This window comes from Stegodyphus dumicola, chromosome 4 (assembly GCF_044657685.1).
Source record: "Stegodyphus dumicola isolate Sdum_Otavi_A_Nest chromosome 4, ASM4465768v1".
NCBI classification, from domain to species: domain Eukaryota; kingdom Metazoa; phylum Arthropoda; class Arachnida; order Araneae; family Eresidae; genus Stegodyphus; species Stegodyphus dumicola.
Window position 1 is genome coordinate 155,535,957 of NC_140771.1, and position 26,033 is coordinate 155,561,989.

A 26,033-nucleotide genomic window follows, 5' to 3' on the forward strand; every position below is an offset into this window, starting at 1 on the left:
AGTGTGAGCTTGATACACGAATTTCCTTTTTATGACACAATACTTAAATATATTTAGCATTTTTAATTCTTTATAGTATGAGTCATACTGTTGTCTGCTTACATTATATGCTTTATAGCATGATTTTCATGTTCTGTTTGAAAACTAATAGCGCCAAGTGCGGGAAAACTTAATTTAAGCTGATAAATAGCGAATCTGCGGATTTTAAACTTAATGAGAGTCAACAGAACTGGCTATTCCATTGATTAGTATAAAAACGTTGAGCTAGTAGTATTGATACTGTATTAAAGTTGATTTATAAAAAGTGCGTCCAATCATAAAAATTAACTTAACAAAAAATAAAACAATTAGTATTGTATCAAAAAAAGGAAATTCTGGTTACACATTACGCATTGTCCCTATTCATTGCTGTCTAATTTTGCAAACGTGTGACATATTTTGTATTTGTTTCGTCAAGTTTATAGTTTGCTTTTAAGTCATTCGCCCATAATAAGTTAAACTACAGCATTATGTTAAAAATGATAGAATTTCGACTTCAATTTTCAATTTCGTTCAATTTTGGCCACAAACAAACCTTGAATGGTATCTAACTCGGACTAACAATAGAGTGTCGAAGAGTAGAAATTTTAGATCAGTTATTATTTCTATCATTCCTTAACTGCAATATATCCTTGAATTCCATAGAAAAAAATCTTCTTTTCGAGTTGGAATCTAAGAATTCGTCGTTTGAATACTCATAAGATTTAAATGTAATTTTCCGAATTATTTGTCATTTTGTTAGACAGAAATTCTGCATGATTTACATCTTTTCATTTCAGAAAATCTCTAACATGACTTTTCCTTAGTAACAGAACGTTTCTGAATTTCTTAACATTCATCTAAACTGATTGATAATCTGACTGGTAATCGGTAGCTGAATAGCAGAGTTAACTTTGAAATAATAATTTTTGAAGACATTTATCTCTGTACTTGGTTAGCCAGGGTTGAATCTGAACGACACACATCTAAGAATACTTGAAAATAAAAGAGTTCTTAATCCTTTGCCCTGATGATGCACAGTCGAAAGCAGTTGGAAACAATTTTCCATATTAAATACTGGCGGCGTCACGCGATAGGAGACCTTACGTATCAATACACTTCATTAATTTGTTTCAGTTCCACAAAAATTAAAAAAAAATATTGTTACTTCCTTGTACGAAGTAAAAAGGAAATACTGTAATCGCAAAAAATTTCGGGTATCATATTTCAACGAAAATATCCACTTTTACCGCTATCAGATGCAAGTTAACCATATTTTTGCGTGACATCTCTACCTAAGTACAGGATAAAGGACACTTTTTTCCCAAACGAATTATAAAAATGATTTAAGATGGATTCCGAAGAGATTTTTTTTTCTTGGAGACTGTACGTACTTACGAACGTATGTACGTATGTATGTATCTCGCATAACTCAACGAGTAGCCTCAGAAAGTTGAAATTTTGTATACAGGATTGCTATAACATGTAGATGTGCATCTCCTATTTTGGTTGCAATCGGCCGCGCTAAAAGTACATATGTACGTATATATATATATGTTGTATGATTTTAAATTCACTTAGTGCGAAATCGAGTTATTCTACTACTTGCGCAATTGCTGCAAAGTAAGTTAATAATAATTTATTTGCTAAAGAATATTGATTATATTATCTCCTAAGATTAATTTAAGTAGAATTATCTCAAAAGAGTAAATCCATAATCAGTAAGTTCAATTTCGGAAAATGTTTTAAAATAACTTGAATGTAAATTGTTAAAAATGTTTAACGGGGACTTGAATTAAATCGTGAATAACAAAATTTCAATTGTAAAAAGAAATAAATTAAAAGCAAGTAATTAAATGAAATGCAAGTAATCATTGCCATTGATCGGAAATTAGTTGACTTTTCGAGGGGAACAAACCAACTTCCGTTCAATGAACAATAATTAAGAAATAAATACGAAGGTGTTTCGTCCTTTACTCCAGTAATAAGGCGATGCCAAACAAGTCCCCGTTAAACATATTTAACAATTTACATTCAAGTTACTTTAAAACATTTTTCGAAATTGAACTTACTGAGTATGGATTCACTCTTTTAAGATAATTCTACTAAAATTAATCTTAGGAGATAATATAATAAATATTATTTAGTAAATAAATTATGTATATATATATATATACATATTGTTACGAATTTGGTATTTAAAAAGCTAATGTTAGTTCAATTATAAATTAAATGGTTTTATTTCTTGCGCAGTGCAGCGCGTGACGAATATTAAAAGAAAGCTAACCCGGAAAATTGAAAATACAAGAGCGCGTGCATTAAATAAATAAATATCTCTTTTTGATTTCGAGAAAGTACTGGAAAATTCTAGCTCGTGATTTTAAAAATCTTATAAAAGGAGGAAAACATCTCAGTTCGTAGTAGTTGCTTACTTTATTGTTGTTTAGAAAACTGCTCTTGTTGATTGTAGCGAATTCGCGGATTAGCTTTCTTTAGCTGTTTTGAATTACGTTCTATTGGACATTTGAGTAATTAAAAGATAACTACTGTGAGATATTGTAATACTGCATCATAATTTGAGAAAATTTAAGCATTTTTTGTGATAATAATAAATTTTTGTTCATTTTTCATCGGACTTGTGCATTCTTTTCATAACGAACCCGTATGCACGCAACAATTTAATATATCTACTCTGTTACTGTTATATCTACTCTGTTCAGTGAGCTCAGTTTATTTATTCTGATAGGTTTGTAAATTGCGCATTTTTTGCATTAAAAATGATTGAATTATGTTGTTCTTATGGTTGTTACGATTAAGGTTTTTATGCTTCTAGTTAACCTGCATATTATAGTTGTGGAATTATCACCAATTTAAATGTTGTTGAAATTCAGCTAAGCCTATTTTTTTACCATAGCAGCCATATTTGTTTACATTTGAATTTTAGCAGAATAGTGAATTTGTTGCGAATCTAGAGAAACTAAGCTTCGTAACAATTTAACGTCTTCTTTTACTATTGCGAATTAAATTATGCTTAATCCATTCTGCAATTATCATTTAAGTTATTACATTATCTCATATATTGACTCAGCATAGCGGCCAGAACAAATTAAATAAATTTCTACGTCTTCGGTGTCTTCTTGCCGAGTGTGACCAAAAGTAAACTTTCAGTTTCGCGCTACGAAAAATCTGCCTTCTTGTCTGCTGACCGAAATGTTTTTTTTTTTTTTTTTTTTTCTTTTTTCTTTTTTTCTTTTTTTTGTTTTTTTTCGTTTTTGGCTTAGAAACTGTAGCAAAAAATGTTACAGTTAATTGTAAACAAACTACAGTTAATTGTAAAAAAACTTTTTTTGTTGCTTTAGCTGTATTTGGTGTCTTATGTTTTTCTACATCTTTCAATTTTTATTTTAGATATGAGTTTTTATATATTTTTGCCTTGTCGCGAAGTGAGAACTGAATTAATTGAATGAGAAACATATCTCCAATGAAATTTGAGGAAATAAGTTTAAATGAAAGGCAGGAAAAAATGCTCATAATTTAATATTCCGTACAAAGACCTCATGTGGTGAACACATCATATGTTTTATAGAAGCTTATTATTATAATCAAACTTTTCTAGATTCAATGAATATTTAGTCAGTTTGATTTATTAATTACGTTATACCATTTATTTATTTATGTGCGGGTGACAAATTTTCAACAACTGCAAAATCCAGTTATTGGTAGTATATAAGTAAGCTAGTTAAATTTACTTTTTTCAGTGCAAAGGCAGTTAGTTGATTATATATCATTGGCCCCCCATGAAACTGCAACATGAAAAAATACAAAAATAGAAATACAAAAAGACGAAACTGTAAGAAACCTCATTGAAATGACAAGAACTACATCAAAACTAGGAAATGGATTAACTACATTAAGCATTAATAATAATAACAACAAAAATAATGACAATAAATTTGTCTCTGAGTGTCAACTGCATCAACTTTCTAGCCCGCCAATATCGACTGTATAGATTTTCTTCTTTTCTTCTTTCAACGTTAATTTTGAGATGGACAGAGTGTGGCCTCTGTTCATGTCAAAATTTTGGTTGCACAAAGTATACAAAGGACTGGTATATATTCCAATGCGGTAGAGATGTTTATCATCGAGATAATCATGTCCGGGCTTCAAAAGAAACGCTGCAACTGCGTTGGATCTGCGAGAGTCTGGGATATTACAAATCGATTCCATCCACTTCTTATTAAAATATTTCAACTTAAATTACTTGAAGGAATAAGTAATTTAAGTTCAAAAGTTTTCCTTTGATGTAAATGGTACCCACTATTATGTTTTTGCACTATTATGTTCTGTTCCCTTTTTTAACTAGTTTATCAGCCCCTTCCTTACCAGTAATCCCAATATGAGCCTGAATCCACTGTAAGACAGCAGTCATCTCTTTTGAGGCTAGATTAAAAACAGTTCTTCTGCAAGATTCAATAATTTTTGAATCCGCTACATTATGTGAAGAAATCTCTTGACTGGCTAACTAAATTTAATAAAAAGCAGGATCTTATATATTTACGTGAAATGATGACAAGTGATTGTGTGTTTCTGAGCAAAATCTCCTTGTTCTGAAAAAGAAGAAACTGCTCATAGAAAATATTAAAGAATAATGTAAAATTAAATTATATAAAATGCAAATGAACAAAAATTTTATTGTGAAAGAAAGACACTGTAAAATGTTATGTTGTAAAATGTTTATAGCATACACCTTTGTTAACTTCTGGTTGTATTTAATACAGCAGATAGATAATAATAGATAACAGTTTCGTTTTAGATTTTTAAAGATAAAAAAAAGTTTACTAGAAGAAACCTTAAAAATGTCCAGTTTTTATACTTATCATGTTTCTACACATTCGAAATCCATACTTCGTTAAATAATGTAATTTAAATTAAGTTTCAATTTAATTAGTAATCCTTCACCAACAAGAGGTAATTTTTGTGTAACTAAACGAAGCCACAAACAAGACGCAATTCTTGTATAACAAAACCCAAAAGAAGCTGTTTTCTGTTATTACGCAGTATCATGTATTGATGAAAAACAGTAATTTTTACAGCAGGAAAAGTGGTAAATATGAAGTGCCTTCACTGGAATTCGAACTCTGTACCTTCCGTTTTCTAGCCACCCGTACTTCTCATTTACACCACGAAGGCACGCGGTAAGGAGAAAATGCCTCACAAATTAATCAAAATTTTTTTAGCAGTTAAATAGAAAAAGAATTGAAGTTCCAGAGAAGGCATAGCATTGATACAAATTTTTGGATGCAATTGACTTTCATTCATCACGCTTATAGAAAACAATAATCCAATGCATATCATGGGTATTTCACGAAAATGTTTCTTCGATATTTGATCACCAAAATCTTTATAAAAGTCAAAATATGTCGACTTGAAATATGGAATTATTTTATTGAATAAAAATGTAACGGATATATAAAATTTATCGCGTAAAACGTTTCTTTGTTTTGAGTGCTTATTATTTTTAGTTCTATGAGGATTCTCAAAATAACAAAAAAATATGTTCGAACATACGTTTTCTAGCAAATTTCCATATTTATACAAGCAATCTAATAGAAAATTAGAAAATGTTTCTTTTTTGCATTGGTGGTTTTTATTCGTATTAAAGATAGTTGTTATTATTTATCAATTTTCATAGTTCAGTCACGGTGTTCGTCGCTATGATCGAAAGCTTGACATCGATTTTACTTTTTCAATGTTTACATCGATGACTACTTGTTAAGCAAGTTCATATTTTGTACACGTGCCCTTTGTGAATGACAATGCAATATGGTGAAGAGATATTTTCCTAATTTGATTTAGATTTTTCTTTATTTCATGTTAAAACTATTTTTCGCCATGTCTTCGTTTGGCGAACAAATTAAAAATCTCAGAAATTTACTGTTTGCAACAACAGATAGAGCGAGAAAAAACTTTTAAATGAAATTACTATCAAATGTTTAACGTTATTTCTGATTTTTTGACGATTTTTTTAAAATCGTTAATTTGTTTTACCATTTGACGTTTATTGTTTTATATCACAAATAGTAGAAGCGGAGGCGTAAATAGCAGAACTTAATAATCGAGTAGCTTTATCAAAAGTATAAGCCATTAAATTTATATATTATTAAGGACGCCTCAAGCTTTTATTATGATATAAAATTATAGATGGATTTTGTAAAGAGAATTGTTTATCTGTTTGCTCCTGCTGCATAGGGAAATTTTGTACATTTCCCTACAGACGTTGTTTACACACTTTCAGAACGGTTTCAATAAAGAACTAAAAAAATATTTTTGAATAAAAATTTATGTTCACAGCTTCTTATCTGAAATGGAAAATATGGTGTGCTGCTTTTAAATTGAGAAATCAGCTTATTAAGGTTTTGATTTAGAATTCTCGAGGTTGTGCAAGTGACTAAATATAGAACTAAAGCTTCCATGCCACTCTTTCAGGTTCAGATACTCTCAGATGATAACATTGAGCTAACCTACGATATGAATTATCTTATATGAGGTGTGTTCAAAAAGAAACCAAACTTTTGCTATAACATCTTTACTACTTATTATACGGCATTTTCAGCACTTCCCCCCTCCAAGTAATCTCCGCTACTGCAGCACATAGTTCCCATTTTTCTTCCATTTTTTGAAAGCCTCCTGGAACGCACTTTCTAGGATGGGACGCAACTGTCTTCTCGCATTGCTCTGAATCTTTTCTATGGTTTGAAAACGGCATATTTTCAACGTGGTTCTCAGTTTAGAAAACAGGAAAAAATCTGCTGGAACTAGGTCCGGAGACTACTGTGGTCGGGGCACAAATGGAGTGCTATGTTTCTCTTTATAGCTGCGAACAGATAGCGAAGAGTAAGCCGGCGGTTTGTCATCATGCAACATTAAAGTCCGGTTTTCCACAATTCGGGCCTCTTTCTGCGCATATCATCATTCAAACGCACTAAAATTCTCTGGAAACACTTCCTTCTTTACCCTCTGACCATGTGGTACAAATTCCTCCAAATGTTCCAGTCAAAAAACGCAACCAACATTACCTTAATCTTTGACCGACTCATGCATGCTTATTTTGGACGAGGAGAGTCTTAGACACTTTGAGCTTCCCCCCCCCACCACCACCACTGAGACCATTGAGTAACAGTCAGTCAACAAACGGTGTTTGTTATTTAAATCTGCCGCTACGTTCGTTAACTCAATTCTCACTTCGCGGCAAGGCAATAATACATAAAAACTCAAAATGTTGTCGTTAAGAAATGAAAATTATGCAAAAACATAAAACATCGCATACAGTTAAAACAATTAAAACAGCAATTTTTACAATTAAGATTAGAGTTTTTACTCAAAAACAAGCAATTCGGCCAAAGGGCAAGAGGGCAGAATTTTCAGAGCTCAAAACTGAAAGTTTACTTTTGGTCCCACTCGGCAAGAAAACACTGAATGTGCAGAAACTACCAAGTTTCTAATGTAAACAAATATGGCTACTCCATTAGGCTTATATATATATACTTTTGGTGCGGCCGTTTATAACCCAAAACGAGAGGTGCACAACTAAATGTTATAACAATTCTATATACAAAATTTCAACGTTCTGAGGCTACTCGTTTTCGAGTTATGCGAGATACATACATACGTACGTACAGAAGCCAAGAAAACATATATTCTGATACCATTTTAAATCATTTTCTAATTCGTTTTGGGAAAAAGAGTTTCTTGTTCTGCCCTTTCTCACAGATCTCACCAAGAAACATCATTAAATTGCATTCGATAGCGGTCAAAATCGATATTTTCATTGAAATACGATACCCGAAATTTTTCGTGATTACAATACTTCCTTTACTTCGTACAAGGAAGTAAAAAGAAGAAAACTCTTTAAAATCGTACAATAAAATACAGAAGCCTTATAAAAGCAAGGTCAGTTTCAACCACATTAGAAACACTTAAAATGATCACTTAGAATCTTGGAAGTACCTATTGTAATGTGACCAAAAATGCTAACATTGTTATGTAGTTTCTACGTTAAATTCCTGAGTTGTTTTTGTTAAATTCTTGGCACAAGAAATGGAACAAAATATGTTCTAACTGTATATGGTCTTTTCTTACAAATATATCAACCAATATTCATCATTATTCTAATACATTTAAAACTGAAACTGGGTATATTCAGAAAATCAAAATAAAGTAACAAAAGATTTTCATGAAAAAGCAAATATGACATTATTAAATACTATGAAAAAAAATCAGTTTTATTTTATGTTTATTAATTTTAATTCAATAATGATTACACAGTAATTAAGATTTCAAATATTGTTTTTGGGGAAAAAATTCAATGGAAGCTCGATTATCTCTCATCTTTTAAATCAATACCTCCATGGAAAGAATAAGTGCATCAAAAAACAACTAATACAGTATAAACGTAATCCCAATAACAAAAAATCTGATGTGTACACCACATGACTTCCTTGTACGGAATATTCAATTATACGCATTTTTTCTTGCATTTCGTTTAAACTTATTGGATTGAATTAAACCTACTTCGCCGACAGCGCATAAACCCCAATAGAATAAATTCATTCTTTAAAATTCTATTTGTTTACCATAGCGACACTCTGGCGCTAGGTTTACTTAACAGTATTATATTTCGTTTATATTATAACTCAGAATGCAAAAAATTTATATCATTTTAAGAATTATCTAATCGTTGCCACATGTTCTATTCAAATACTATAATAAAGCTAGAACGATGTATAAAAGAAATTAAGCAAACAAAACAAAAAGAAATAGTTTTTCACAGACGATTGAGTATTTCTCATTCAATTAATTCAGTTCTCACTTCCCGAAAAAGCAAAAATACATAAAAACCCAAAATATCTGTATTAAAAATTACGAAGTAAATCTTAAACGCTTATTTCTTCGAAAAAATTCCAGAAAGAATTAAGCATGATTTAATTGGCAATAATAAATGAAGACGTTATCTCTGTTGTTGCGAAGCTAAGATTCTCTTGATTGGCAACAAATCCACTAGTCTGCGGTTTCAAATGTAAACAATTAATGGCCGCCATAAAAAAAAACGTCTTAGCGGCACTCGAACAACTTTAAAATTGTTGATAATTCTAAAAATATTACATACAGATTTACTAAAGGCATAAAAACCTTAACCGGAAGATAAGAACAACATAATTCAACCATTTTTAAAGCAAAAAGTGCACAATTTACAGACATATAAGAGTAAAGAAATTGAGATCACTGAGCCGGTTAACAGAGTGGATATATATACGACATTAAAAAAGCACAAGGAAAGGCCGGAGCACTGTTGATGCTTAGTTATCCTATACTGAACAGGAAGTATTCTGATTGCGTCGTAAGCTAATGTGTTGACTTCGTAAATAAAACTTGGCAGTCGAGGCGATTTTAATTCCATTTTTATTTCCAATTGACATTACGTGGCCACATATCACTTGGCACCCTAATCGTGCTTTTCCACAGAAGATCTAAATTTTTGATATTGTTGAGATAGAAAGCAAGCCAGCGGAAATATATCTTAGCACAGTAGAGAGCAAAGCTGAAGTGAGTAGTTATGAAAGATGGAAGCACGCACGGTGAAAAGTTTTGGTTTACAATGGTAGTTTCAGTTCCCAATTATTAAGTCATCAGAGCTGCGCAGGCCATTGAATGATCTAGAAATGACGCAATCCAGAGAAGTTATCGCGATTTTTAGAATAGAGAGGGAGAATTAATCTTTTACCGTTAGTTTAAATTATAATTTTGATTCACATATTTTTTATCTTACATATACAAATAGTTACATGCGTACGGGTTCGTTACGAAATGAATGCACAAGTCCGATGAAAAATGAACAAAATTTATTATTACTACAACAAATATGCTTAAATTTCCTCAAATTATCGTGCAGTATTACAATATCTCACAGTAGTTATCTTTTAACCACTCAAACGTTCAATAGAACTTAATTCAAAACAGCTGAAGAAAGCTAATCCGCGAATTCGCTACAATCAACAAGAGTAGTTCTCTAAACAAACTCTTAACTAAGTAACTAACTAAAATCACACAAACTGAGAGGTTTTCCTCCTTTTATAAGATTTTAAATCGCGCGCGAGAATTTTCTGGAACTTTCTCGAAATAAAAAAGAGGAAAAAAAAAAAAAGAGAGAGAGATTTATTTATTAAATGTTAAATGCACGTGCTTTTGTATTTTTATTTTTCCGGCTTAGCTTTCCTATAATATTCGTCACGCGCTACACTGCACGGGGAATAAAACAATTTAATTTATAATTCAACTAACATTAGCTATTTAAATACCAAATCCGTAACAATATTTACATATATTTATATACATTTGGTTAGGCCAATTGCAACCAAAATACGAGATGCACATCTACATGTTATAGCAGTCATATGTTATATTTTGAAATATGAATACCATTATTTCGTCACTGTATTTAGAAAGAAAGGCGAGAATATGCTTAAAAAATAAAATATTGCATTCTGAGATAAAACTACAGTCGCACATTCGTAATCCTCTGGTTCGTTATCTGGGACTCAAAAATAAATAAATAAAAATAAAATAAATAAATAAAAATTTGAAAGGTTTTAGTTATTAAATTACGTCCAAAGGGGCGTTTTCTTAATATTTTGTCTGTTCTTTGAATTTCCGATACAGAGTCTCGCACGCTGGAGATAATAATGCTTTTTTTTTTTTTTTTTCTGTACAACGTTGCCATTGCTCGCTTTTAAATCCTTGAGTTAGTTAGTCAAAAATTCGTTAAAGTTTTACAAAATATGAAATCGATAATAAAACAAATTCCAAATTTCAAATTTGGGCTTCCGCATGCCCATATGCGCAGTAGGATTACGTCATTCAAAATTCGATGGCTCTATATACCGTTGTCACAATGCGAGAAATATACACACATTTATCACAATGCGAGAAATATACATACATTTATGCAGATTTTTCATTATTTAATTTCTTCAAATATAATGCAGGACTCTAACATTTGGTGGCAACAGTTTGAAAAGTGAAACGGACATTTATAGTGAACCAACGCAAAATCGCTAAAGGAAGCAAATAGTCCTTCAGGGACTAAGCCCCTTTGTACTAAAAAGGGAAGGAAATGGTACTGCAAGATTCCTCACGTTGTAAATTTCTACATGCAAGCTAGGTGTCAAACACAGTCCCTTACTTAGCTTAAATGAAACAGTTCATCTGCCCCCAATAGTATCCTTCCACTCATTTACGCGCTCGTTTCGGGACGATGTGGCTAATGAAAATTGCTATTCCTGGAATCTTATGAGTATTCATAGGTCACAGAAAATCCGCCAAACTTTGAGTTCGCACTTCAACGAAATTATCATGAATTTGGGGGCGGGAATTAGGATATCGGTAGCAAGAGAATATATGAATTACCTCTTTTTCCCTCCCTGTCTTCATTTTTCTTTTTAAACTTTTATCTGTATTACTTCCAATATAAATCCCATTCTCATTAAAAATATGTTATCGGGGGTCTACTGATATTAAAGTTTTTTTATTTACCTCAAAAAGCGTCCCAAATCTAGGGGTCTCCAAATGCTTATTAATTCTTAGTATGTTTAGTACTATGGAATTTAATTATTCTTATTTTTAATGTCCTTTGAAACATTACATTATATTACACAGTACGAAACAATATATTACGCTATACAATGCATTCATTTTGTCCGTCGGAGTGTTTCAATGGCTGATAAATGATATAAACTGACAGTTGAAAGAATGACGGGTAATCGAATTTCTGATGACTGCTTAATTCTTGAAGCCTTTTCAGCACAGTTTGCTAATGATCTATTTCTTATAACAGAGCACTGTGTTGTAATTTAATAACTCTCTTATCCGCAGAAAAAATTGAAGGAGAAAATTACAATTAGTACATCATTAACAGCAGTCTAAGGATCACGTTTTCTTTAATTGTTATTTTTGGTGGACTAAAAAGCTCAAAAACTCATGTTTTAAGATAAAGATGCTTTACAGACAAAAATTTGAGCACCAAAAATAAAAAATAAAAACAGCCAAAGAAAATATCACAGCGGGAAAAAATTAAATTAACAAAGAAGAAATCAGAAAATTCCTGAGAGATAATGAGGCTTACGTTGAGATAGTAAAGCTACGAAGCACTTTCTTTTCATTTTTATTATGTTCATATCTGGTAAAGAAAGATAAATGGGTGCAATGTACGCGTAGAAAATGTCTTCATTTATGATATAAAACTTTTATTTCATAAAAAAGGAATAAATTAAGTTAATCAAGCAAAAATGTGTCCTTACGCGAAGAATCCCTATCGTGAAGTTACAATATTTTGAGGATCATGAAGCTTCATTACATTAGTGCTGAATATAAATTTAGAGTTAGTTATATCAAAAAATTATGTCAGCAAAAGCTTTACTCATATGAATATTATTATGGAATTTGATGAAAGATATGAAAGATTCAGAGCGCAAAGTGCGTTAATTCCATTTTAGACAACTTTGAAAAAATAAAGGTGCACTCTTAAAAATTTAATAAAGATAATGATATTATCAGAGCGTTTCTATTGACTTCGCGTATGATATTAACTAAAAGGTTTAGCTTCATAGAATATTTAGAAAGCTTTCATTTTCCTCATGCGATAGCTGATGTTGGGAGTTCACTTCCTGACGTTTGTGATTTGGATCAAAATGTTCTTTATAGAAAACTGTGATGTGATCTCACTTCGCGACCTTCTAATTTTCAATCATTGTAACTGCTGCTCTTCAGTATACCCTTTTTTAACTTCCATGTGCTAAACTTTTATCCAGCTATTTACATAATCCCTGAAATTAAAATTTGAAGCACACCCTTGCGCTTCTATTTGCATGTGCCTAAAAAACGAGAGCAAAAACTTACATACTTTCTGAGTAGCGAAGGGGAATCCTTTTGAAATGCGCAAGAATGCTGATCTTGAACTACTAGCCAATCTCTTTCATTGGACTGCAGTAAATAAAATGATCATAAAGCACCTTTTTATAACTGTTACTTTAACTTTTTCCACCAGTGTAATTTAAGTTAACACCAGTGTAATTAAGTAGTGTAATTAAGTAATTTAAGTTGTGTATTTATTTGTTATATGTATAGAGAAATTTTTGGCTTGAGGGAAATTATGGTTGCTTGTATGAATTAAATGCGTATATTATTATGCGAAGCTTTAATCTTATGTCGGTTGACAGTTGCATTGTGAACATAACCTACGACTAACGAAATATAAATTCAAGACCCCCTACGGGATCCTAGCAAGAAATTTTGTCCCAAGATTGGTAGCAGAGGTAATTTTCTATCAGTTTGGATGCATGTTACCAGAAAACCCTTCTTTCGAGACTCTATAGCATTTATAGAAGTTTGAACCAGCTTAACCAGCTTGTTTTTATAGAAGTTCCAGTATTGTCCTCGTTGACAAATAGTATAAAGAGAAAACTGCACTGTGATCCAAGTCAATTCAGAATACAAAATTAAGATTTATCTGTTTTAGGCTGGTGTAACTGTGTTCTAGTCTACCCTAATATTAATGTCCTGGTACTATTGAACTTAAATGGAAAGACCCCCAATAACTTAATAGTTACTCGATGTACTGTGATTCCAAAAGTATAAGAAGGTGAATGAAAGGGTTAGGAAGAGGAGGGTGACGTGTCATAATGGAAATCGGAATTGCCTTATAAACAGTCATAAAACTTCGAAATAAATGCCTTATTTTAAATGTGCAGTAAATTTCAACAAATTTACGAAACTAAAAATTTGTTTGAGTTCTTCAGCCGCAGCATTTGTTATACAACTAAAGAAACTCTTTTCCTACACATCGTATGTTCACTTTATTTGAGTTTTGATTCGTTTTGTTATGCATTTAAATAATATACGGATCACATGAGAAAGATTTAGATCATGAGCGTCGTTAAAAGATTATATAATGATTACGCGATTAACATATTATGTGGCAAAGCCATAGAAATGATTCGAAACCTTTTCAATGGAGCCTATTTACATTAAATTTGAGGACCATTTTAGAGCCACTGGAACACATGACTAACTATATAGCATTGTGACTCATTAAATAAACCTCAGATGGCAATTCAGCATTACTAGAAAATTATATTCAGGGCGCTCGTTGATCTGATGATGATCTCAAGTTCATTCAACATTTCAAGAAGGAATTAATATGGATCACACTATGGCATCAAAACTATCTCCTAACTCGGTTAGTCCAATTAAGCATCTATCTTGATCATTCAATCAGAAATCATAAAGCAAAATTAAGCTGATTCAAACGTTATTCGAGAATTATCAAATGGATTAATGTTCTCCATATGCGAAATTTAGATATCGTTTGAACAATGTCAGAAAATTCCCAAATTGACTGATATCGCCTTAGAATAGGCACTGCTGAAATATTCCTTAATACAACTAATTAAACTTCAAGACAAGGAAGAGGAATTTTATCCGATGAGGTAACTATGCTCAAATCTAAGTAAAGGTTTTTTTTTTTTAAACTCCAAATTTTGAATGTTATGTTTTTTACTATTACTATTATACTCGTACTTATATAAGTGATTCGAGAAATTCAAAAACATCAAGTTTCGTCGCACTTTTAACTGACAAGCTATAAATTAAAACAGATATATATTTTGAAAGCTGATAAACTTAAAAATAATAAAAATAATAATCCTGACAAAATTTCAGGTATAATGAATTTAAAGCACGTAACAAATAAGGCATAACTGAATAAATTCTAATAAACATTTTATAACCAAAGAAGTGATATTTCGGAATGATCTCATGCTATAACAATAGAAGATAGTCCGAATACGTTATTAATCTTCTTTCGTCATTAAATACACAAACGGCATGTATCGAAAAAACTTAAGTAATTAATTGCGTTTCATTCAAAATCAGTTCTGCATGCTGTTGGCAATAACAAATAACCTGCTCAAAACACTTGCAACCTGAAAATTCAACATTACAGCTCAAACGTCACGTAGAAGAACTTACCATTAAAAAGATAAAACCTTTTAATACGAAAAACAAAAAATGTTTAAAAAATAGTATAAAATATTTCTGTTTAAATAATACTTACTGCTACATACTCATAAAATTTTAAAATTAAAAATTCACTCAAAAAGTATATTTGAGGGATCAACTCGAGAATGAAAAGATGATTAAGGCAGTCATTAAAGGACTCCCAAACGATTATTATGTTTACAATTATTAAGAATAGAAATATCAGGGAGATCCTTATATACTTTGTAAAGCTTCTTAAAACAACTGAAGCTCAATCCATTTATGGAATAACTTGCACTTTTTAGTATAAAAATTCTTATTGAGTCATTCCGTCCCAGGTCCGGGTCGAAGCAGCTGTAGAAACTAAATTATGTGTACCAAATGGCGCTGTGCCTCTGATTCCTTTCAGTAGAATCTGTGCCTCTAAGATACTCCGAACCTACTGGGAAAAATGTCGAACGATAAATTTTCTAAAGTACAACCATAATTGGATATACTCTTTGTTGTGTATATTTTGTTGTGTTATAATCTTTGTTGTGTATTGTTTGTGTCCACAAATAAACTCTGCGTTAATGGCATAGACTGAGCCGATCTCGTCTAACAGGTTGTAGGGTTTATAGTTATTTTAACTAACATTTATTTTAAGTTTAAACTATCTTTTCTGTCAAGCCTTACTTTCCCCTGGAACTGCCAATGCCAGAGTATGTAAATTTTAGTAGAACGCGCAAGGATTCAAATTATCAGCGGAAGTATTCTGATTTAAATAGAAAGGAAACGAGTTCGAAGTGTGATATTCTTACTTCACGAGCGCGGAGGTAGTTGGCCAGAAATTGAAGAACCCCGCGTTTCGGCCTGTGTGCTTGCCTGGAAGTAGTGTTAATCGTTCAAGTGATCTTCAAGTTTGCTGAATTAGCAGCGGTATTGTAAAACGCGGTGAGTTAGTTACTTTTAGAGAGCCTCGTTGTTAGAGTTTTGTCTTTAGTTTCTTTTCAGGTTATTATTTTTATTTGACCGCCGAGTTGGCGCAGTTTGTGAGCGTCAAGAGCACGCACTTGTAATTTATTACGTTGAATAAAAAGGGACTTAAACCCTTAACAAGACTCTGTCTTTTATCCAGTTTTCACAGTCACCTCTTGGTTGCGTGCAAGTTGGAGGCGCGCAACGCTACATTGGCGCCCGAACACTTATCGAACTGAAATGGCCGAAAATTGGATGGAAGCCGCTGGACAACACCAAGAAATGACAAGCCAATTGGAAGGATTTGGATACCTGGTCCAGACTTTGAGAGCGTCAATCAAGCCCAACGTCAATTTCGACGGAAAAAATTCGGTGGCGATATTTCTAGAAGACCTGGAAAATCACTTTCAGCTCTACCCTGTGCCGGAAAGACAAAAAGTTGCCATCGCCACATCCGCACTAAGAGGACAGGCCGCGCTATGGTGGAAAAATATAGGCAAATTCTTATTAGGGGAATTGGAAAGCCAGACATATACATTTGAAAATTTCAAAAAATCGTTAGTAAAGGTCTTCCCCATAGTGAAAGATCGCGCAAGGCTGGAAGCCGAACTACATAGTTTCTATCAACGGGATCTAGCAGAATTGACGGACTTTATTCTACGAAAAATTAAGCTGACGGATATGCTGTATGGGAAGAAACCCGATGCGGAGATTGTTGAAATAATCTTACCAAGATTGTTACCCGCTGTTCAAGACTACTTTGAAATTAGAAACCCAAGCACATTGCAGGAGCTCTTCGAATTGGCGGTGAAGTTTCAAAATCGCAGAATAGCGGAAAAAGCCAGACGGGCAACGTATTCTCAAAGTACCCGAAGGAAATCTTCAAATGAGGAAACCAGTAATGGAAATCGCTCTTATGGGGGAAAGAGTTATCAAGCTATCTCATCGAAACTCGAAGGTCAAGACCCAAAAAGAAAATTCGAAAATAAACATCCGCGTACCCAGAAGGCACAGATTGAAAGGAAAGCTTTAAACGAGTAGAGGGGCCTGTAAAAGGGAGGGTCCAGACCCCGGAAGTTTAAAAAAAACCCTCAAATAGACATCTAAATACGGTCATCGTAAAAAACTCACAGCTACCAATTATACAACTGTTGGCGTTTGAAACCAATTATACAAACGTTGTCCTGGTTGGCGATGTACCAGTAGAAGCCCTCATCGATACAGGAGCAGAAGGAAATTTTATGAGTGAAAATTTCTTCAAAAAGAATTTTTATAGGGTACGATTATTTAAAACCAAAAATACGGAAGTTATAGCGGCGCAAGGAAAAACATGTCACTGCATCGGGAAATTATCAAAAAACATACAGGTAAAAGAGGAAAGCCTCAAAGTATTAATTTTTGTAGTGAAAAATCTGCAAAATTCTCTTATTTTAGGTATGGAGTTTTTAAGGGCCGCGAGGGCCAAATTAAATTTTCAAGACAGTTCCGTGGTGCTGGAGATGGACCAGAGGGTGGTGGAACCTGTGGAGACACCGCAAGTGGACCTAAGCCATCTGAATGACCATGAAAGGCAAGCAATACAGCAAGTGGTGAGTAATTTTTCTAATTTGTTTTCAGAAAAACCAGGAAATTGTCAAATAGTCACGCATACGATTCAATTAAATGCCGAAAAACCTTGTAGGACTAAACCTTATCGGTACGACAAACAAAAAGACGTAATCATCGAAGAACATATTCAGGAGATGTTAAAGAATAAAATAATAACGCCCATAAATAGTGAGTACGCGAGTCCAGTCGTACTAGGTAGGAAAAAGAACGAGTTTCCTCCTTCGGATAAAAGGGCTTGGAGGTTTCCTATTGATTACAGAAAACTAAATAGTATTACTAAATTTCCAGTTTACCCTTTGCCGGTTATAGACGAGATCATTAGACAGATCAAATCGACAAGATACATGTCTACTTTGGACTTAACGTCTGGCTACTAGCAAATAGCTATGAGACCCGAAGACACACATAAAACCGCGTTTATAACAAAATCGGGCACTTATGCTTTTTTACGCATGCCCTTTGGGTTGCGTGGGGCCCCATCAACATTCCAGAGAGCTATGGACATTGTTCTAAAGCCTGTCCTAGGAAAATCAACTTTAATTTATCTAGATGATATAATTATAACGAGTAGTACGTTGGAACTACACATTAATGATCTAGAACAAGTTTTTAAATTATTAAAAGAGGCCGGTCTTACAATTAACGCCTCAAAATGCAAGTTCGAAATTAAAGAACTTAAATATCTCGGTTATAAAATTTCGCAAAAGGGTATAGAAACGCAAGATTCAAAAATAAAAGCTATCAAGAATTTCCCACTGCCCAACACCGCCAAGAAACTTTCTTCTTTCCTTGGGTTATGTTCTTACTATCCATCTTTCATAAAAGATTTCGCTAATATTGTTGAACCACTCTTAGTAATCAAAAGAAAAAGGGGTAAATTTACGTGGACAGCGGAAGCAAACACAGCATTTGAAAGATTAAAAGAAGCGCTCATTAATGCCCCTGTTTTAAAATTCCCGGAGGGGGACGAAAACCTGGAAATTGCAGCAGATGCGTCAGACTATGCGGTGGGTGAGGTTCTTATGCAAAATAACCATCCTCTGGCATTTTTTAGTAAAACATTGAATCAGACACAAAGGAATTATACAGCTACAGAAAGAGAAACATTAGCCGTATTAATGGCTGTACACAAATTTCGAGTTTATTTCGGCAAAGCGCCAGTAACAGTCTTTTCGGATTATGCGGCTGTTGGTAGACTTTACTCGGGGAAAAACCTAACGCCCAGGTTAATAAGATGGGCTTTAAAACTCCAAGAATATAATATCAGAATAAAATATAAACCGGGTAAGGAAAACAATGTAGCTGACGCACTTTCTCGTATAAAACTGGACGATGAAGGAAATGAACTTAAATGCGCTGTGTTGACTTCCAAAATTTTAGATTCTAGAGATACGATTATTACTGAACTGAAAGCTGATCCTGAATTTGGAAATATCTATGCATATTTGAAAGACCCCGAAAGCTTTGAGCACACAGACATCGATGCGATAAGAAATAGAGCAGAAAACTATGAAATAATAGATAATTTATTATTTTATACGAAAACAACAAAAGAAAATCTTGAGTACAAACCAGTCATCCCAGCCTCGCTTCGATTAAGCAGTTTGAAGGAATTACACGACGCGAAAACAGCGGGCCATTTAGGGGTCAGAAAGACTTTAAAAAGGGTACGCGAGGCGGTATATTTCCCGCAATTATACAAAATAGTAACGACGTATGTTAGGTCCTGCAATCAATGTCAGTTAATAAATGATATTAATTACAGAACGGTCGGGTACTTAAATAGCATTGGCGCTACATTTCCGAATGAAATTTTAGGCATAGATCTTCTTGGTCCCTTCCCCCAGAGCGAGTTAAATAAAAATCGTTTTCTTTTAGTAATAGTAGATCATTTTTCAAAATGGACAGAAATTGTTCCACTTAAACGCGCGTCAGCCAAAACAGTCGCAGATGCATTCTTACACAGATACATTTTAAAATACGGCGCACCGATAAAAGTAATTAGCGATAACGGAAAACAATTCATTAGTCAAATATTTGAAAACATATGCAGTGAACTTGGCATACGCCATATCAAAATGGTTCCGTATAGACCACAGGCAAACATAGCAGAAAGAGTTAATAAAAACATTGTAAAAATAATTCGCAGTTACGTTAGCACACATCACAAGCGCTGGGATGGCTACATAAATGAATTAGCTTATGCTTTAAGAACGGCAAATCATGATACTACGGGAAAAACCCCAGCAGAATTATTTTTAGGCCGAAAATTAATTACGCCTTTAGATAAATTATTCTTTGTGCAACAAAGAGAGCAAGAGTTTAAACAAAAAGATGTGCAAAAGCTGATTGATCAGGCGCTTAAAAGCTCGGATACGGCAAGAAATAGGCAGAAAGTATATTATGATAGAAAACGCCGTGAAGCAGATTTTAAAGTTGGAGATAAAGTATTGAAGAGGAAATTTTCTTTATCAAGTGCCCCAGACAATTTTACGGCAAAGCTAGCTCCAAAATTTGAAGGTCCCTATGTAATTCAGGAAATCAAATGAGTAGTATTATATCTTAAGAACGAGAGAGGGGAGGTCTGTAAAGCAAGTCCCGACCAGGTGAAAAAATACTATAATCCAAATGATTTTGAAATCCTTAAAAGTTTCTTGCAAGACTCAAGTCTAAACGAAGTAGAAGGTACAGAAATAACAACAACTATTCCACCACCCAAGAAGCAGAGAACTGAAGAGAGACCTAGCCCTTCTACAACCCGGACGTCGTTATCAAAAAGAAAAAATAACTTTCAAACTCCAGCGTTTAAGAAAAACAAGAATACAGATGCACCGCGTAAAGAAACCGTGGTAAAGAGCAAAACACCACCTACAACGTATCGCAGGAGAAATTATACATCAAGGAGAACGCGCACACGGCCACAGAGTCAGGTGCCAGCAAGGCCGCCGTTCCGGAAACTGAAACGGCAACAGGAGGAACAAAAATACCAGGAACAGAAGAAATTCAAGAAGGACTCCAGACCGGAGGACGTCAAGACCAGCCGTCCAATGGAAAAACGGAAATGCCAACAACCAGACGATTACTCCGCCAAGAGGCCAAGAGGCGCCAGAGGACGCAAAAGAAAAACTAATGTGGACGACACTCGGAGGTCAGTAAGGAGAAGATTGACGTCCATGAAACCTATAACTTGGGAACAATATTGCCACAAAAGAATGTCGGAGTTTCAAGCATCGAAAACTCAAAGATAAGTTAAAATCTTCTATAAAATTTTTTTCTCTTTTGTTCCGAAATGTTATGTATAAGTACGAAGTTCTATGTTTTGACGAAAGTCAATATGTCTCGGTTGAGACTTAGCTTTGTTTTACTTTATTTAGCTAAGGCAAAAGTATTATTTTCTTTAAGTATAAAAGCTAAAAACAAGCATTTTCTGTTGGTCGAAAGACTAATTCTGTTATGTTAAAGCCAAAATTTGGCCGAAGATAAAAATAACTTCGTATTCTTGTATTAATAAGAATTTTAGTTTCAGTGCCGCCAGCTTGGCGAAGAATGAGTAAAGTAAAAATTTATTTTCTCTTATTCATTGTATGGTAAATTGTAAAAATTATATGTATTAAAATTTTGTAAATGTACGTAAATACTTTAATGTTATGTAAAAGTAGAATTTAGTCTAGAAGCATAAAATTTTAGATGCTAAAAGTAAATGCTCAAAAGCAATGAATTCAAAATTTAAGTATTAAATTGTAGATAAAGTCATGTCTTAGAGCGAAAGCCTGCATGTTTAAAGATGAATGAGGGGGAAGTTAGAATGAATGTGTTTTCTAGGGTTCTTCACCTACACTTGAATTTTTAAGAATGTTAAAGTAGCTCATTGAGTCGTAGAATGTCGAGTAAGGTGTGTCTATTTGGTCGTTGAATTCTAACAAATCATGGTGGTTAGGGGAAGTGTTGCAATACCAAAACACGAATATTCTTGTTTGACACCACACATGGTGGAGAGCCAGGGTAAAGTTAAATTAATGCTTGAAAAATTGAATGAATGTGAATTAAGCAGTAATTAAGAAAAATAAAACGAACAAAAACTTTATTCAGTGTCAAGAAAGTGTAAATTATAATGCATTTAGAAAGATACTGATATTTATTCCTTCCAGATGCTGGAAGGAAAGACCAAGATTGATTGATGAAGTCCAGGAAAAGTTGCTGTAAGAAGAGAGAGTTATAACTATCAACAGAATTTTAGTATACAATTTGTTACATAAGATCTTTTTTGTGTAAACGAGGTTCTCGACAGTTAGTTCAGAATTAGAGAAACTTACAACTGGTCGTTTGTAGGACCTGCTTCCAAGTTTTCCAAATTCTGGCAGCGGCAAATGTAGGGTTTATATTTATTTTAACTAACATTTATTTTAAGTTTAAACTATCTTTCCTGTCAAGCCTTACTTTCCCCTGGAACTGCCAATGCCAGAGTATGTAAATTTTAGTAGAACGCGCAAGGATTCAAATTATCAGCGGAAGTATTCTGATTTAAATAGAAAGGAAACGAGTTCGAAGTGTGATATTCTTGCTTCACGAGCGCGGAGGTAGTTGGCCAGAAATTGAAGAACCCCGCGTTTCGGCCTGTGTGCTTGCCTGGAAGTAGTGTTAATCGTTCAAGTGATCTTCAAGTTTGCTGAATTAGCAGCGGTATTGTAAAACGCGGTGAGGTTAGTTACTTTTAGAGAGCCTCGTAGTTAGAGTCTTGTCTTTAGTTTCTTTTCAGGTTATTATTTTTATTTGACCGCCGAGTTGGCGCAGTTTGTGAGCGTCAAGAGCACGCACTTGTAATTTATTACGTTGAATAAAAAGGGACTTAAACCCTTAACAAGACTCTGTCTTTTATCCAGTTTCCACAGTCACCTCTTGGTTGCGTGGAAGTTGGAGGCGCGCAACGCTACAAGGTAAGAGACTTTAAACTATTCTATTTGTTTGAATATTGAATTAAATATAAAGCGACACTGAATTAGAAATGTTACTTATTTACATCACGTTTAGTGACGAAACCCGGCCCCTCTAAAATTACGGTCGTCAGATAAAGCTGTGACGCTGAGTTCATTTTGGTTACGAGTATTGCGGATTTTCCTACTAATAATATCTTTGTACTCTTATTGTTTCTTTATTTCTTTTTCTGTTTCCTTAAATTTGCACAATTTTAGAATTTCATTCTCAAGATAAGTGAAATTCGTTTCTTTATCTAAAAGTATCGCTAAATTAAATCTGCTCTTCGTTTATTTTGATTTCTAATAATTTTATAGTCTCAGCTGCCGAGCGTGCGAGAGGGCTTTTAATCCATTTTTTAAAGTTTCAGTATTCATTATAACAGTTTAAATTATTCATTTCGTTAAATTTCTTTATTCAGTTCACTCAGTTCGTTATTTATTTCATTTAAAGGCCTGTAGCGAATTTCGGCAACAAGCATGATGTAATTAAGCTACTTATAATTCAGTTTCGCTTTACATTCAATTCAATGTTAAAAAAAATAGAGTAATTTAAAGCATCTTACCTGTTAGATAAGATCAGTTCACTCTATGATATTAGCTCGGAGTTTATTTGATTATTGACTTTATTGACGACACAAACAATGAATATAACATATCTAAACCCAGTTGTCGTTCTACCTTACAAAACTTATCATTCGACATTTTGGCAGCAGTTCGCAATCTGGAAGGGCAGATACTACTGAAAGCCACTCAGAGGCACAGCGCCATCTGGAGTAATTTTATTAAATTTGTAATTTTAGCTTCTATAGCAGTATCGCTACCCAAAGGTACGGATAAACTCAAACTGGATGTTTCAACAAACCCAAATGCATGGAAAATTATTTTTACCAAGACTGTAAGATTCAAAAACAAGACAAAGCAAAGTGTATTTTTTGCGAAGGAGGACTCCTTCCAGCCTTGTATAAGGGTTGGCGAAAATATTCGAAGTTTAATCAAAACAAGAGTCATGTATAAAACAGACTGAAATTAAACCAGTAGAAAAAACCCAGAAAGTTCAATACCTCACCGACACAAATGGAAAGTCTTACAGTGATATTACGAAAGGAACTAAAGTGAATGAAATAGACGATCTAAAACAGATTCTTGGTTTTTAGCATCAGACGACACCATAAAAGTTCTAAAAATGATCACTGAATTAGCAAAAGAAGTCAAAAATGCCATGCCATTTATAGATGGGATAAGAATAGATCTTGAAGCTGTTTCCTTTCTGGAACAGCCTAACAGTGACAAACTAGAAGGATAAGACAACAGAATAACAGCATAATGGTTAGCATCTGCATTCAGACGTCGGAAGTTCGAATCCAGTTTCCTGCTCCTGATGACTCTTTTGAATTGAAATTTTTTGGGGACTTCAGATTTTTAGAACTATCTATGTATCTTTCGCCCTTTAAGCTGGGTTCTTTTTTTTCAGCGTTTAAGGCCAAAACAACAGCGAAAGGGGGAAAGGGAAACGAAGGAAACAAGGAGGGAAGAGCAGGAAATTAGCTTCCAGCTAAATGCCCCACTAATGAAAGATGTTCCAGTTTCCAGATCCAAAAATAAAACCAGCCTATTTGCCCCGGATTGAACCAAGGTCACATTCGTAGCATTCAGAGGATGCTAGAGGTGCATAATATTGAGAATGAAATAAATAACTTATGCATTGTCATTTGCAATAACGTCAATTTGACGTCGATAGGATTTATCGCAAAATGAAAAGAGTAAACATATTCAAGAGTTTTTTTTTTTAGATGTCTAGTGTCTGTCATACTGAATTGTCCTGAAAACTACCTCCAAAGAATACTACATCAAGTCCCAAATAACAATAGCTAATTTTGACACGACGTTCTAAAAAGAAGCTTTATTAAATATCTTTCATGTTTATTTGAATTTGGTACAGCTGTTCTATAAAAATGCACAATTTCTTTTTAATAATTATTGGCAAGTGAGCCACAAGCATATATTCATAAGAAATTCAGCGTTAAGGATAACAGAGTAAAATTTATTACGCAAGTCAATACACGGAATGAACAATGAAAAGTGCTGTGTGGCTGGCTAACAGCAGGAACAGTGTTTAATAACAAAAGCAACAACAGTAATTTTGCATGCCATGATATGTGTGACAGAATTTGATTTTGAAAACCTCCGTCTCTAGTTACGTATGCTGTCATGAGCAGAATATTTAAGAACATTACACAATGCAGTCTTTCAAAGAACCATACGTGGCTGTTATTCCAAATGAGGTAAACTTTGCCATAAAAAAGGCGATGCTTTCGCAAAATTGAGGGCTTCCTATCCGTATGAAGTTTTGCATAATCTTTGTAAAACTGGGTCTAAAACAGGTCGCCAGTAATCAAGTGCATGAGACTTTATAATGCAGACCTTTACATCTAGCTTTCGTTTCCCTTCAGTGAAATGACTTCGATTATTTTGTGTTTTCGTTGTTTTTCTCTGATTTAACGTGAGTATAAGGTATAACTTACAAATATTGAAAGCTTGATCTAATCTACACCTTTTCATTCGCTGGCGACCGCTCTGCCTAAGCTGGTATCTGCTTACCATAAGTGCTTCTTCATGATATCAACGAATTCTCCCTGGACTCGAATTTTAAAATGTTTGTTCGGGTGCTCCTTTCATACACCTTTCCTTTCCATTCTTCTACGTTTTTCTCTTCTGTAGTCAACCAGTAGGTGAGTGAGTATATACACTAAACTCTGTATTTATGTATAAATTCAGATCAGCTGGCTTCGTTTGAATCTTTGGCCAGTAAAGTTCGGTGCTTTGGAATTTTCATGATTTTCCTCATATGTAATATGAAAACTAAAAGTTTTCTTTTTCAAAGCCCCACCAAAATAGCATTCCCTCCTTAACGAATAGCTCTTGTGGGATTTTCCATTGTTAAAATTTAACATTTTTTTTTTGGTATAAAGCAAGATATGTTCTAATCAAGTACCTTTAGTATGTAACCCATGTCTGATCTCGGTCTGTCTGGCGGCATCCTTCTCAAACTATAAATAAATAAAATACTTTTATATAATATTCGAAGAGATCTTTCATAAGGTATATATCACATTTTAAAAATTATAATTAAATTCGATGGAGCATCACACTAGTTGTTCTTAAATATTTGCGTAAATTTTTATCTATTTTCATAAGTAAATATCTATTTTGACAGAATCAATAAGTATGTGCTTTACTTTATTTATAAGACAATTAAACTATTGACTGAAAATTACATCTGTGTGCTATTTGCTTTCTCAAATCGAAAATTAAATCAAACTTTTCTCATCTTCTAAATCAGTGCCTACAAGATTCATGGGAAACTAGTGGTGATATATAAAGACAAGG

The 26,033-nt window shown here is 33.5% G+C and overlaps 1 protein-coding gene across 1 annotated transcript in view; it reads right to left on the bottom strand.

The window, feature by feature from the left end:
* Window positions 1-26,033, bottom strand: part of LOC146997729 (acetylcholine receptor subunit alpha-like 1) — a 562,185-nt gene that overhangs the window by 200,147 nt on the left and 336,005 nt on the right. The gene's annotated exons all lie outside the window — the stretch shown is intronic.